The sequence below is a fragment of the Lissotriton vulgaris genome, chromosome 3_1 (assembly GCF_964263255.1).
Source record: "Lissotriton vulgaris chromosome 3_1, aLisVul1.2, whole genome shotgun sequence".
NCBI lineage: Eukaryota > Metazoa > Chordata > Amphibia > Caudata > Salamandridae > Lissotriton > Lissotriton vulgaris.
Window position 1 is genome coordinate 908,648,511 of NC_141689.1, and position 13,748 is coordinate 908,662,258.

At 46.2% G+C, this 13,748-nt stretch overlaps 1 protein-coding gene across 3 annotated transcripts in view; it reads right to left on the reverse strand.

Moving 5' to 3' along the window:
- Positions 1-13,396, reverse strand: part of APBA1 (amyloid beta precursor protein binding family A member 1) — a 514,808-nt gene extending 501,412 nt beyond the window's left edge. The window contains exon 1 of one of the 3 annotated variants that reach the window (XM_086961250.1): positions 13,215-13,396. The gene's annotated coding sequence lies outside the window, so the exon portion shown is untranslated. The remainder of the gene's footprint in view (positions 1-13,214) is intronic. The other 2 variants (XM_086961249.1, XM_086961248.1) reach the window with 2 other exon arrangements.
- Between the last annotated feature and the right edge of the window lie 352 nt (positions 13,397-13,748).

The window sequence follows — 13,748 nt, forward strand, 5'->3', positions numbered from 1 at the left end:
TTTTGTTTTAAATCGCTATATAGGCCATGTACATACACAATAATTTGCATATTTTATTTATTTATTTATTTATATTCTTATATAGCGCCAGAATTCGACCCCCGAAGGGGTATCTCTGCGCTTTTCGCTTTACCAAAGGGGCCCGGACCTAGTTCCAAGCTGTAAGAGGAATTAAACGAGATTCTTAGCAGGCAACAAATAGAAAGGTTTTCAGAGTCTTCTTGAAGGATTGAAAGTTAGTGGTGTTTTTAAGGGCAGGGGGCAGTGAGTTCCAAAGGAGGGGGCCTTTGTAAGACAGGGCTCGCCCTCCCTGCCTAACTTTTTTGATCCGTGATCCGTGGAACCTGAAGCTGTTGCTGGTTGCTGGAGCGCAGAGTGCGAATAGGTTTATAGGGCGTGAATTTTTCTTTTAGATATTTGGGTCCATTGCCAAATAGACACTTATGAATAGTGCAGCAAATTTTAAATTTTACACGCTGCCTTATTGGTAGCCAATGGAGTTTTACCAAGAGGGGGAGTGAGGCAGACCTTGGCTGGGCGTTGAGAACTAATCTCGCAGCGGTGTTCTGGACCACCTGCAATCTCTGTAGTTGTTCCTCATTTGCCGAGATCAGCAGGCCATTACAGTAGTCCAGTCTACTGGATTACCAAGGCCTGGACGAGAGTTTTCCTGTAGGAGTCTGATAAAAATGGGAAAACGCGTCGTAGTAGTCAAATGACCCTGAAGCAAGATCCTGCTATTATATTTGTGTGCTCTTTGAGCAGAAGTGTTTTGTCTAGCCGCACACCGAGGTTTTTAACGGTCTGTTTGGGACTTGGTGTTGGTCCTAAATCCGGGGGCCACCATTCCGGGGACCACAGAAGTATGGCCTCCCCGAACAACATGGCCTCTGTTTTGCCTACATTACACTGGAGGCGATTTGTGGCCATCCAGTCAGATATTGCCCTCATTCCGTCCGCAAAGGATTTTTGTATTGCAGGCGTTAGGGTTTTGAAGGGAAACCAGAGCTGAGTGTCGTCAGCGTACGACCCAGGGGTGAACCCATAAGATCTTACAATGTCCGTCAAGGGGGCCACATACACGTTGAACAGTGTGGGGCTTAGGAATGAGCCCTGTGGCACTCCCTTGGTGAGCTCCCTTGAGATGGAATGGTGGGAGCCCAATCTGACCCCTTGTTGTCGGTCCGAAAGAAAACTTACCAGCCAGGAGAGAGCCGCACCTTCTATGCCCATCTCCCTCAAACGACCGAGAAGTATTTTGAGAGACACAGTTTCAAAGGCAGCAGATAGATCTAACAGCACTAGAATCATGGAATCCCCTCCGTCCAGTGACATTTTGATGTTATCGGTCACTGAGAGGAGGGCAGACTGTGCTGCAGTTGGGCCTAAATCCAGATTGAGGAGGATCTAGGCCATCCGCTGCCTCGATGTATTTGGACAAGTGAGTGTTCACGTGTTTCTCTGTCATTTTGCTGAGGTAAGGCAAGAGGGAGATGGGTCGAAGATTGGAGAGGTCAGTTCATGGAAGTGCAGCATTCTTTCGGATTGGATTCACCACTGCTTGTTTCCATTCAGTGGGCACAGATCCTTCCCTGAGAGAGTGGTTGATTAGTGCTTGGATATGAGGCCCAAGCAGAGTTTGCAGGGAGGCAATTGTTTTAGCTGATAGAAGGTCATCTGGAGACCCTGATTTTATGTGGCTCATAAGGAAGGTGAGATCTGAGCCATTTACTGCTGGGAATGCTGTAAGTGTGGTAGTTCTCCGAGTAGGCAAAGTAGGGGGAGAGAAAGAGTTGTTGTTGTTTTTTTGATTGGAGGCCTGTAAGATTTTTTCGTAAATCAGGTTGATTTTTTTTTCGAAGAACAGAGAGATTTCATCACATAGTTTTTGGGAGAAATCGTTAGGGCTTTCGCATGCAGTAGGATTTACAAACTCCTGAAGAATTTTAAATAATTCCTTAGATTGATTACCCGCTTCTGCAAGTTGTTGAGAGAGGCTATTCCTCCGTGCAAGTTTGATATTCTTATAATATTGAGTCTGGGCCTCGTGATGTGCTTTCTTGTTTTCTTCAGTTCGTGTCTTCCTCCATTTCTTTTCTATCCTCCTACATTTTTGTTTCTCTGTTCTAAGTTCCTCCGTATACCAAACTTCCTGTTTGGTGGCAGGGTATTGTTTGTGTGACTTTAGAGGAGCTATTTTATCAATTGCTTCTGTAAGAGAGTTATTGAATTTGGTCAGTGCAATCTCTACACTATCCGTCTCAGTGGGAGTGGGCTGCTCCAATACCTTTTGCAATTCCTCTGCAGTAACTTTATGCCACTGTCGACGCCAGACAGGTGGGAGGGTGTTTTTATGGGGGAGTTTATCTGTCTCGGATATAGAAAATTCCAGAATAAAGTGATCAAACCAGTTTATTTGAGCAGGGGAAAGACATTGTACTTTGGGACAGTTAGTAAATAGCGAATCTAGTAGGTGGCCTCCTATATGGGTGGGTTTGTAATTCTGCAGATCTAGACCCAGGGAAGATAAATCAGAAACCAAGGAGATAGTTTCCGGATGTGCAGAATTATCAGTGTGAATGTTGAAATCACCGAGAAGAAGAAAATCTTCCTTGGCTTTAAAGTGTGGGGCTAGAAGTTCCAGTAGTGCAAGGGAGAAGCCTGCACTGGGTCCCGGAGGACGAGAGACTAAGGCTCCTTTCCAAAATCTGTTGTTGGCGTAGTGCATTTTAAAGATCATTATTTCAAAAAGCGGACAATACTTTTGTTCTAGTATTGTAATCTTCAGATGTTCTTTATACATGATGGCTAGGCCAACACCTGTTTTCACAGGACGGTCTAAATGGACAAACTTGTAGCCCAAAGGAACCCCTACGGCTATAGCAGGGACTGTATGAGGTTTCAACCAAGTTTACGTTAGAAAACAGAGGTCAGGTTGCATTGTGTGTACTAGGTCCCATACTTCTAGTTGATGTTTAGGTAGGGAGTGGACATTCAAAAGGAAACACTTTTTCCCTTTTGGTAAAGTATGTATCTTTTTTTTGGACATCTCAGTATAAGGTGTGATATACGAGGCTTGAAACTGGCAGTGAATGCAGGAGAAAAGGCCCTTGGGGCAAGGCCAGGAGTCTCTCGAGCATCCAGTGAGAGAAGATGATCTGAGGTGTAACAGAGCGTAAGCCGTATACCTGATGTGAGGGGTCCCTGCTAAGGTGTTAGCCATAGATATCGGGCCCAGGGCCCCTGGTCCCGTCCTGTCGCGGATGGGCGCAGACGGGTAGCTCTTTGGCTGCTCTTCGGCGTGTCTTCGGCTGCGTGCGATCAAATGTGTTCCCCCTGACTAATCTGGTGAGGGGTATAATTCCCTGCTGCACCTCCCTCAAGACTCTCTGTGATATACCCAGCTACCCCAATTTTTTTCGAACTTGCGGGTATATCCCCAACCCTGGTACACCTCGTGCTCCGCCAACTACCAGCAGTCAAGATCATTTTCCCAGTGCAAAGCTATATTTTTAAATAACATATTGTGGTAAGCAATACATTAACTAGACATACGTTTAGTTTAAACAAATTAAGAAAAAAATAGGATCTTGCAAAGTTGGTATCCTTAGTATGCGAACTTGCCTGCTTTCACATTAACTTTGCTTCAAGACCGCAGTCTGCCTGATAAAGGGGCCTATGTGGCCTTGAAAGGTAGGACACAAAAATACAACAGTTACCTTTTGTATTTCTGGCCTGCACATTACATGTGCAGCATTGAACAGCAAAGCTCCACTTTCCTACCAAACGTCCCAGCTAAGAAAGTATAAGCATGAAAAGCAGCATGACACCACACCATATAAATGTCCAAAACTGCACTGTTTTGGAATTTAAAGAAATCAATTTGTCCCCTGATATCAGTCTCACAAAGCATCATGAAAGACATTACTACAGTTCTATTGGTAAATGTGCCTGCCGCTTGACCTGTTTGCAACCTGCAAGTCATACCTTTGAAATTCAGCAGGTGAGACACAGTCTTTCACTTTTATGAAGTTGATAACATGAGTACCACTGAGCTGGATATTGCCATGTATCCACAACACTGCACCATCAAAAACTGTATACTAAGCATGTTAATGTTATATCTGGGCGGAGTTCGCAGAGTTCCGTGTAGCAAAACTCAGCGAAGTGACAAAAAAACTTTGCAGAGTTCCACAAGTGGCAGAGTGCGGTGCATCCTGCTGTTCGCACTGATCTTCCTGCCGCTCGAGTAGAAATTATACCTGAGCAGTTGTTCGTGCTCGCCATCTTACCGTTGCAGAGCACGAGCAGGGGAAAAACTCTGCTGCACTATGCGAAGCAGAGTTTTCTGCACTCCCAGGAGTGCAGAAAACTCTGCAAACTCCGCGAACAGAGTGGAGTTCACCGCCCAGGCCTACTATGATACATGTGTCAGTCCTGTCAATATAACAGGACTTACTTTACTTTGCGATAGAACATATATGAGTGCAGTGTGCCTAGAGTTATTTCATGCTTTGTGGGACCAATATGTTTTTGCAAGATGATCTACCATCAACCACTCGGTGTAACTAACCTCCATGTTCTCGGGTGTGCTAAGCTGCTGCTCTGTTTTTCATTTTTTAAGTGCACGGGTGTCATTCTACGTTTGTGTGCAGTGGTAGAAGTGGGCGGTATCGGAAGGGCACGGCGTGCCCCTACTTTTAAAAATTCTTTCAGTCCGTTCCCCTACTTCTGTCATTCAAAAAATCGTCCCGGGACGGCAAGAATAGTCCAACTTACAAAACGATTATTCTTTCATCTTCCAGGGGCTGCTCGCACTTCTCTGTTGAACTCCAGAGGCTGCAGCAGCCCCTCCCTGAGCTCCACAGACCGAGGGCGGCCCATTGTCATTCCGATTGAGGCTGATTAATCCTTTCGAATGACAATGCGCCGCCCTCGGCCTTTAGCATCCCATGCTGAGTTGGTGATTACAGAGGAGCTTTCCCCAGACAGAGGACTGTCGGGAACTTGCCACCAACTCGGCGAAACCTGCATGATTATTTTTAGGTTAAGGTGGTAAGATGTCTTCGTACGAAGTTTGTGAGGAAAACAAACGCATGAAAAATTGTGACTTGTGTTTTTAGGCCTTAATGTCCGTGCCAACTGATCTAGTTTAAACTTGATACTCCTTTGTCCAGCTCCTTGAAGATGTCCATTCCTGCGAATGTCATGAAGCAACCAGGGCCAGAAACTGTGGATCCACAGCCACACCGTGGCTTCAGCATACTCTATAGTTTTTTCCGGACAATAATTCGGGGTTTTCCTGCACAGCGGCTAATTTAACATTCCAGGCCTGTTCTGTAATGTGATGTTAGTCTCTTGGTGTTTTGTCGTGATACTTGCTTATCGACTTGTATGCTTTGTGTACTTTTGCTTATTCAGGGCCTGTAATTTTTAACAGACAGCTCTGAACGCTGCATTTGTGGATATACCCGTATTTTTCAGGACAAAATTGTTTGGGGTGTTGGGGAATGTTCTAGTCTGTAATGAACTGGACATGTATTGCTCTGAACCAGAAAAGGCGACCAAGAGTTCGTTTTGACCGAGTATCTCGGAGGTTCACAGTTTTCTACAGCAAGTTGTGGTGGTTTGAAGCGATTGTGATTTGCGTGAATGTTCTCTTGAGTGAATGTGCTCTGAAGGCATGAATTTTCGTGGAAACCCCTACCTGTAAAGACCCGTGCTAAGGGAATCATTTGCGCGCTGACCAAGTTACTTACATACATGAAGGTTGTTTACTTGCTGTCCCGTTAGTAGAGGTGATGGGGCGGGAGAGGTGACCGGGCAGGAGAGGCAACAGGGATGGAGAGGTGATGGGGCAGGAGAGGTGACTGGGCAGGAGATGTGACGGGGCAGGAAAAGTGATGGGGCAGGAGCGGTGATTAGGCATGTGCAGGAGCGGTAACCAGACAGGGGCAGTGAACAGATAGGGGCAGGGAATGGATAGGGGCAGTGAATGGATAGGGGCAGTGAACGGATAGGGGCAGTGAACGGATAGGGGCAGTGAACGGATAGGGGCAGTGAACGGATAGGGGAAGTGAATGGATAGGGGCAGGAGAAGTGATGGGACAGGAGAAGTGATGGGGCAGGAGTGCTGACTGGACAGGAGCGGTGACAGGGCAGGAGCGGTGACCGGGCAGGGGAAATGACAGGGAAGGAGCGGTGACGGGGTAGAAGTGACTTGTACTTATGTTCCTTGCCTATTTATTTATATACTATTGCATGACATTCACTGATGTGTCTGCAAAGCAAACCTGTTGTCCCAAATTTGTGTGCTGAATTTTGACCCCTTGTCCTGAATTTTTACACTCACCATCCTGAATTTGCGCCCATGCCATTGTTCCTGCTTATATTTTGCACGCTTTACATAAACCTGTATTCCCTATGAGTATTTGCTTTTTCCTGAATTAAACCTCAAATAAACATGTTTATCCATTGCTAGAATTAACCACATGGCTGCTAGGCGTTTTCCCGTCCTGCGCTGAAAAACCAAAAGGACCATTATTCATGACGAGCTGGCCTTGTCATCCGCGCACGGCAGGTAAGCGCCATGACGAGCCCAGCTCGTCATTAGCTTCGAAGGGGTTAAATAACGTTATAAGCTGTAACTGGTCAGTAAAAAAGGCTAAACGTACAAAAAATTGCTATGTTTTGCGATTTCTAGCCACACCCCTGACTCCGCCCACTGATCCAATCTTCGGTTATTCCCGCCCCCTGATTCTCCACCCACAGTTCCCCTACTTTTTATTCCCCACTTCGACCACTGTTTGTGTGACGTTACTGTTGAAAATCGAGACTTGTGCAGCCTTTGAGCAGTCCTCCTCCCTAAACTGCGTGCAAGGCTGGTGGCAGTCTCTGTAGCGCATCGCGGGCATGTGTGAGGCCTGAGGCGTGTGCTGCGCACTCAACTATAACCAAGACCCAGCACGGACAGCTCTGCTTCAAAGATTTATGGACGTTTTGGGGAAGGAAGACACGGCAAATTTCTGTGCCGATTCTTCGTAGAAAATGAGAATATGCCCCACACCATAACTCTGAATTTCAGAGTGAAAGTATGTGTGTAAAATGGAGCAAAAAGGAGTATTTGTTGGGGGAACGTGTACATAACATAAACTGCTCTCACGAGCCGACAGTAAACACACACACACAGTATTTTAACTTTAGCATGAAGGAAAGTGCCTCTTACAATATTCACATAAAATAAAACGTAAGCATTCCTGAAGGTCACGTGTAAATAAGTGCAACAGGCCCGTCCGAATCAACAGTATTTAAGGAAAGGTTGGTGAACATGGCCTTTCTCGTGGGAGAGTTCAACACACACAGTTGTTAGATACAAAGATATCTTTCTGGAAAGATCATATGTTATAGCATTATTGTTCAAAGATGATCAGGAGTATATCAGTTAGCAGCCTCCAAATTTCAAATTTTCAAACTTGTTTTTATAGAAATCAACATTTGTCTCCAATTTCTCATATTCTGTGTCATTTGAAAGCACTCAATATCCTTTAATATCGTAACTAGAATTTCATATAACAGATTTAATCACCTCGTCCAATTTTTCAAAAAATCTCCTTAGAGTCACTTAGTTTGAAAAGTTCTCCTGGCATTGTGCCCTTTCACAAACTAACATTTCAAACTAATATTCTGGGTTGGAGCCACCAAACAAAACACCTTGGTAGGTTTTACAGCCAGAGATAGACGCCCAAACCACAGTACTTCTTTCAACCATAATTGTGAGAAAAAACTAAATGAACAAACATGACCCTTTGAACAACAACCTATGCCAAACGTCATGGTCAAAGCAAAAATCTTAGGAAGAGAGGGCACTTGCCAAGTTTGACGTTCCATTGAATAAATATCCCTATGTATAACTGCATTTCGAGATGCTAGATGAATGTAGTCAAATTTCTGAATGTCTAGGAAGAAGGCCAGCCAAGTACTCCAATATAGCATTCGGCTTTTTGATGGTGTACAGAAGAGGGTTTTAGATGGGTAGGTACCGTCCGGTACTGAATACCTGCACTTCTTTATTTTGAAAGGGGGAATATCTACACTTCTCAGCACTGCTGTATTACATTTCATGGGAGAGTTTGCACTTCTCAGGAGCAAACAGGTACACTAAAGAGCAATTACCTACACATCTACATTTCAATTTAAAGCATTGGTACAGAACATAATTCTACTCCTGAGCCTACAACAGCTAATGGAGGCTGCTCGAAAGGCCTTGCATGGCATTGCTTTTATGGGTCCACACGAGGCAGATACAAATTATAGTCTCTAGGTCTGGGGCCCATGTTTCGCCGACTCTATATCTGATGGCAAATAAGTTTCTTATCCAGCTCCATCCTTGGTCTCAGGAGAAGGAGCGAGGATGGGAAAAATCTGTAATGCTAACCTAAGGGCGGTACCATCAGTGTCTTGTCGTTATGGTTGTTTGTTTGCCTTTGTCAATCAGAAAAAATCATGAGTATGAAAAAAAATATGTAGCCCCTTTCATTTAGAACTCCAGAGCAATAATCAGCAGAGTAGCTGAATACCCTGTTCGTTATGGTGGCCAAAACAGCTGAGCAATATAAGATGCTCATTCAAATGTACACAAAGCTGCACAGTCAATGCTGCGCATGTAGAATGTTCGAGGGAAAGGAAACCAGATATTTTGTCTTCCTAACCCTAGTATACCATGTGTTTAGCTTCTTTTAGTTCCCAAAATCCAGTTGTATAAAAACTTATATTTTTTCGGGGTAAAATTATTTAGTGGCATTTTGGATGCAAGCAACAAAACTGTACAGCATCTGCGATCCGAACAGCAGACAAAAATCAAAAACAAAAGGGAACACATATGCTTGGTGGGAGAGAATACAAAGGTACATACATCAGTCGTCATCACGTAGCTAAGTGTAGGCTGAGTCACGTGTTGACACATACGGCTCTAACAATACAGTTATGTATATCCCACATAACATTCCCAAAGGCTCACATTGAAACCATCAGTTGCCATATGAGACTCAAGCAATGCAGAGCGGATAGGGCTTGCAGGCAGTCCAGCAGGCACTGTCTAATCTTTAGGGCAGTAAACAAGAGGCATAATTTAGGGGGCACTGTTGTCGGTGTGACTGTATCAGCATCTCGTTGTCAAAGCCAAGTGGTCAAAGGACCATACATGTCTTTAGGCCTGGATCTAAGGGGCATAAGTAGCCAAAAAGTGGATAGTTGTTCCTGACATTAAGTACGTCACGCAACCATGCTGCAAGTGTCAGGGCAGGATGTCTGCCCCAGTGCATGGCCTCTCTGCGTTTGGCCAGAAGGAGCAACATGACGGAGAGGCGCCGGTGTGCAGGTGCAATGTCCTTGCCATATCCTAACAGACCAACCAAGAAGGTATGCTGTAACTCCTGAGGACAAACACAAAGAGATGATGGACGGAGCGCTGAAACTTTTCAGACATTCACTCCCAGTCACAATTCTGGGCTGAATCCATCATCGTTCTTTAGCTCACTTCGCCACCCCAGTTCTTGTAAACTTAGGGCAAACCAAGCAAACACAAAGAGATGTTGTAACTCCTGATCTATGATCAGCTGAATATTATTATACTCTTCTCCCCTAAATGAAGCGACTTCTTGACATCGCCAGCCCAAAAAAATTAGCCTGCGGGATTCAACAGCGCTTGCAACATGAGTCAGGCCCCAGCCCCATTTGGTATGATTGCGAAGGGGTGCGAGATGTATGTTGTAGAAATGTAAAATGGATTAAGCTGTCGGTAATTTGGAGATAGAAATGCCCGAGTTGTACGTAGCAGAACAGCAACTGGGCATTTGTGAGGGGGGAATCTGGGTCCAGTTTCCATTGTTCTAAAGCTTTTAGGACTGTTACAGGTGAGGTGTGCTGCATATTGTTATATACATTTTAGTGATAGTTTACACAGAGTTGTACTCTTGAGCATGTATTCCAATGCCAATAGATCAGGTCCCGGGCGGGGAATGTGTCATTCAATGTACGACATGTAGCCCGCAGCTGATAATAGTAAGGTATTGAGGAACGTAATGGTGGGGGCCCCTGTCATCTGTACTGATGAGAGGAACTGCTCGTCTAGATACAAATCTTAAAACGTGTTGATCTTAAGGTTATGAGCTCGTACAATGGCGCATTTGTCTGAAAGTGAAGGTAGTTGAGGGTTACTGGCCAGTGGGATTGAAGGTGCCTATACAATTGCGAGTTTAGCTCTCTTCCTCAAACCCCTACCATGACCATCTTAGATTTTCTGCTGTGTTCATTTCTTTCCCGGGATTTCTGTAATTCTTGTAGAGTGCTGCATTAAGAGGACAGGGTAGTGCATGGTCCTCTTCGACAGTGATATGCGATTGATAGGGAGTTGGGTATAACCAAAAATGTAAGTATTGGGTCTGGGCACAGTAGGCATAGAGTGTTAAACCCGGAGCACCCATCACACCATGGGTGTATATAAACCTTTATTTGACAGGAACTCATCAAATGTAGAAACCATGTCAAAGGTCTTTGTGAAATATGGCCTTTATCATCATAATGTGAGCCACAAACTATTCTGCATAGCTTCACCATTGTTTATCAAATTCCTATTCATGAAAGTTAAACACGCCTTGACTATTATAATTCCAAAAAGTTCCCTTGTTAACTGTATTTTGAAGGAAATAGCACTAGCAGTATCTACGTTCTGTAGAAGTGTTTTTTAACATGGCAAATTATGTTTTTCTAAATGTACATTCTTTACTGCGTAATTATTTTTCTCTTCCTTCTGCTACTGACAATTGAACAGTACAGTTCAGTATTTCATCTACAGTTTTCAATAAACATTTGTCACTTTGAAAACATGTATCCCTTTTCAATCTAACTGCCCCAAAATAAACCTGTAATATGGCGATATAATACCAATACTGATTCACTTTTGGCAGTCAGGGCATGAAATATTCTTGAATGTTACTCATTTCACGTTGAAAAACTATTAGCTTTACTGTAATTCATTTCACTCGATAGAGTGAGCTAAAGGTACTAAATTGCAACTCTAAAGAATCTTGAAGAAATAAAATATTTTATTAGTGTTAATGAGCATTTATCATATTTTCACATGCCATTACTGTGCGATAAACATGTGAAATCTTTAGCTGGCCTCGAGCGGTGGCTCTTTGGGTCAAGCAAGGCCGTTGGACGGTCTCTCTCTGGATTTGATGGCTTTGCCCACCTCTAAGCAGAAGGTGTCTTCAGCTATCCACCTTCAAGTGGAAATACAGTGAAGGCTTGGAACAGTGAGCTCAGACGACTGCAGATTGGGGAAGAGGCGACATCCGCCCGGCGGCTTTAAAAGAGTAGCTAGAACGCGACCGGGGGGCTCAGTGAACTTATACATCCACTAAACTAAAGGGATCTGTATGACCTCAAGGTCACAGGGTCGAACCCTGATTGGGTAACTCAAAATTCTATCCTCCGTGACTAAAAACAACAAATGAATACCAGTGAGCGTGAATTTCCGTGAAAGCCGGACCCCTCGAGAAGAATGTTCACTTTACAAACACGCGTTGCAAATTGTGTAAGTTCATGTTGCTTTCTCTCTGCTTCCATGTCATACATTGTGATCTGAAGGGCACAATTAGCGATGTACGGCGCCGAATAAATAACCAATAATAAACACAGCACCGTGCTTTTTCAGCCAATCCATTCGTATATAAGGATTTGAAAAGCTGGCATTATTATTTGGAAAGGTAGAAATCTCCAGCCCCATAAAAAAAACATCCCACGCACATTCTGTCACAGCCGCATGGACATCCCTGCTACGACCTTACACTGGTCCACAGCTGAGACGCAGTGTCAGCGGGAGCGACACCAGGCCCCCTGAGCGTGTGAAAGTGCACCAGTGCGGGGCGGGTGCTGTACCTGGGTGAAGGAACAAGGGTCAACCCCAGTGGCGGGGCAAATATGCCGTCTGTCCTAACGCAAGCAGGGAAGTTGGGCCTCCAAGTTAGAGCGTGAAGGGTGGAGATGGACCCTCACGCCCCCGGTGCCAGTGCACCTGCTGCACTGTTGAATGTTCATTCTCCAAGATGAAGGTGTCGCCCATAAGAGGCAGGTCCGGTGCACCAGCCAATGAACACCCAGAGCGGCAGCTGTCCGAGTCCGTTACAAGACTGCGGGAGATGCAGCTATGCCCCCACACAGCCGGGACCCAGAAGACCAGGCCCTTCTCCCAGATTCAACCAGCCAATGGTTGCATCCCTGCAACGGAGAAGCCGCGCATCCACCCTGGTACCACGAGCTGCCGGATCCGCGGTTCCGCTGCTGAGCGCATGGGAGGACAGGACAGGTGTCCCTGCCCCCTCTGCCGGGACACCGGGAGCTGCAGCAGCGCCTGACGCGCGTGTGCCTGCCTGACTGACTGACAGCGCACTGCGTGTGTGGAGGGAGGCGTGTGGCCCACAGGAAGCCCATTCATTCTCAGTGACGGGAGAGGATAATGATATCACACGGGCAGCCAGGCCCTGCCTTCCACCCGACGTAAAGCCTCCTCGCTGAGAGCAGCATCCCATACATAACAATTAAGAGAAATGCCATGTGCTCAGCCACCGCAGCACACTGCCTTTCTGCACACATCCCCCGCCTGGACGCCAGCCCCTGCCTGCCGCAATGTCAACAGCAAGGGGCACATACTCTCTGCAGCAACCACCTTCCTTCTCCTTTCTCCGGGTCAGTGTGTGTTAGAAATTGTGACCCTCCCAGGAAATACAGCGTTCAGCTCACAAGTGACGAAGCAGGAGCACCATCTACCTTGTATTCCCCCGGGGGCCATTATTCCCTACCATCAAGTGACCATGGACTGCGCAGGAAGATGCGAGGACTAAATAACTACATGGTATAACTTGTGCTAGCAACGCATACAAAATTGACCGTACCACTGGACTGGGTAGCAAGTGTTTTGCTATCCGTGGACCGCCCCCATCCAAGCCTGCAGGGAGGCTTACAGTACCATGACACTGGTCTATTTCCCTGCAATAAACCCCTCCCACCAGGCCTGATTTTTCTCCTGTCCCCACATGCATCTAGTATCAAGCATTCATTGCCAAACTGATTCCTCTTTTGCTGCAAGAAACGCCCGTCATTACAATATTCGAGCCCCCTCTGCCGCCCGCTCTCTCTCGTGCATTTGGACCTACCCGCAGTGCTTGCACAGGGCCGGTGGGCGCTGTTAGCAGGAAAGAGACAGGCGCCAGCACCCGGGGGAGTGAGCCTTTTTGCCAGCGGTAGCAGCTCCCATCTCCTGATCCACCATCTTATTCCTCTTTGCACAGCCGCCGCCTCCTCCTGCAGCCAGCACTAGAGCAGCCTTGATTCTCCCAGGGAGCCCCACCTCCCTGCCAGTGACATCAGCAGAGCATAGTGACTCATGCGCACACAAGGCGGGTCCTTTTACTCGAGCCACGGGTTGCAGCAGTGGAGGACAGGCCAGCCCCCCTCCCTCTCTGCTGTGATAGAGCTGTGCGACCTGCCCGTCTCCCACGCCCCTCCCCCTTCAGCTGCTTGCCTCTGGAAACGCACACGTATCTCCCTGGCTCCTGTCACACAGCACACCTTGACACCGTATGCCTGTAAACATACTGCCTGCGCGTTGAGAACGCGCGTTGCCTGCAGCGGAGAAGAGAGGGCAGCAGGATGCATACGTCCTAGACGCACAGTCTGCTTCCACGTTC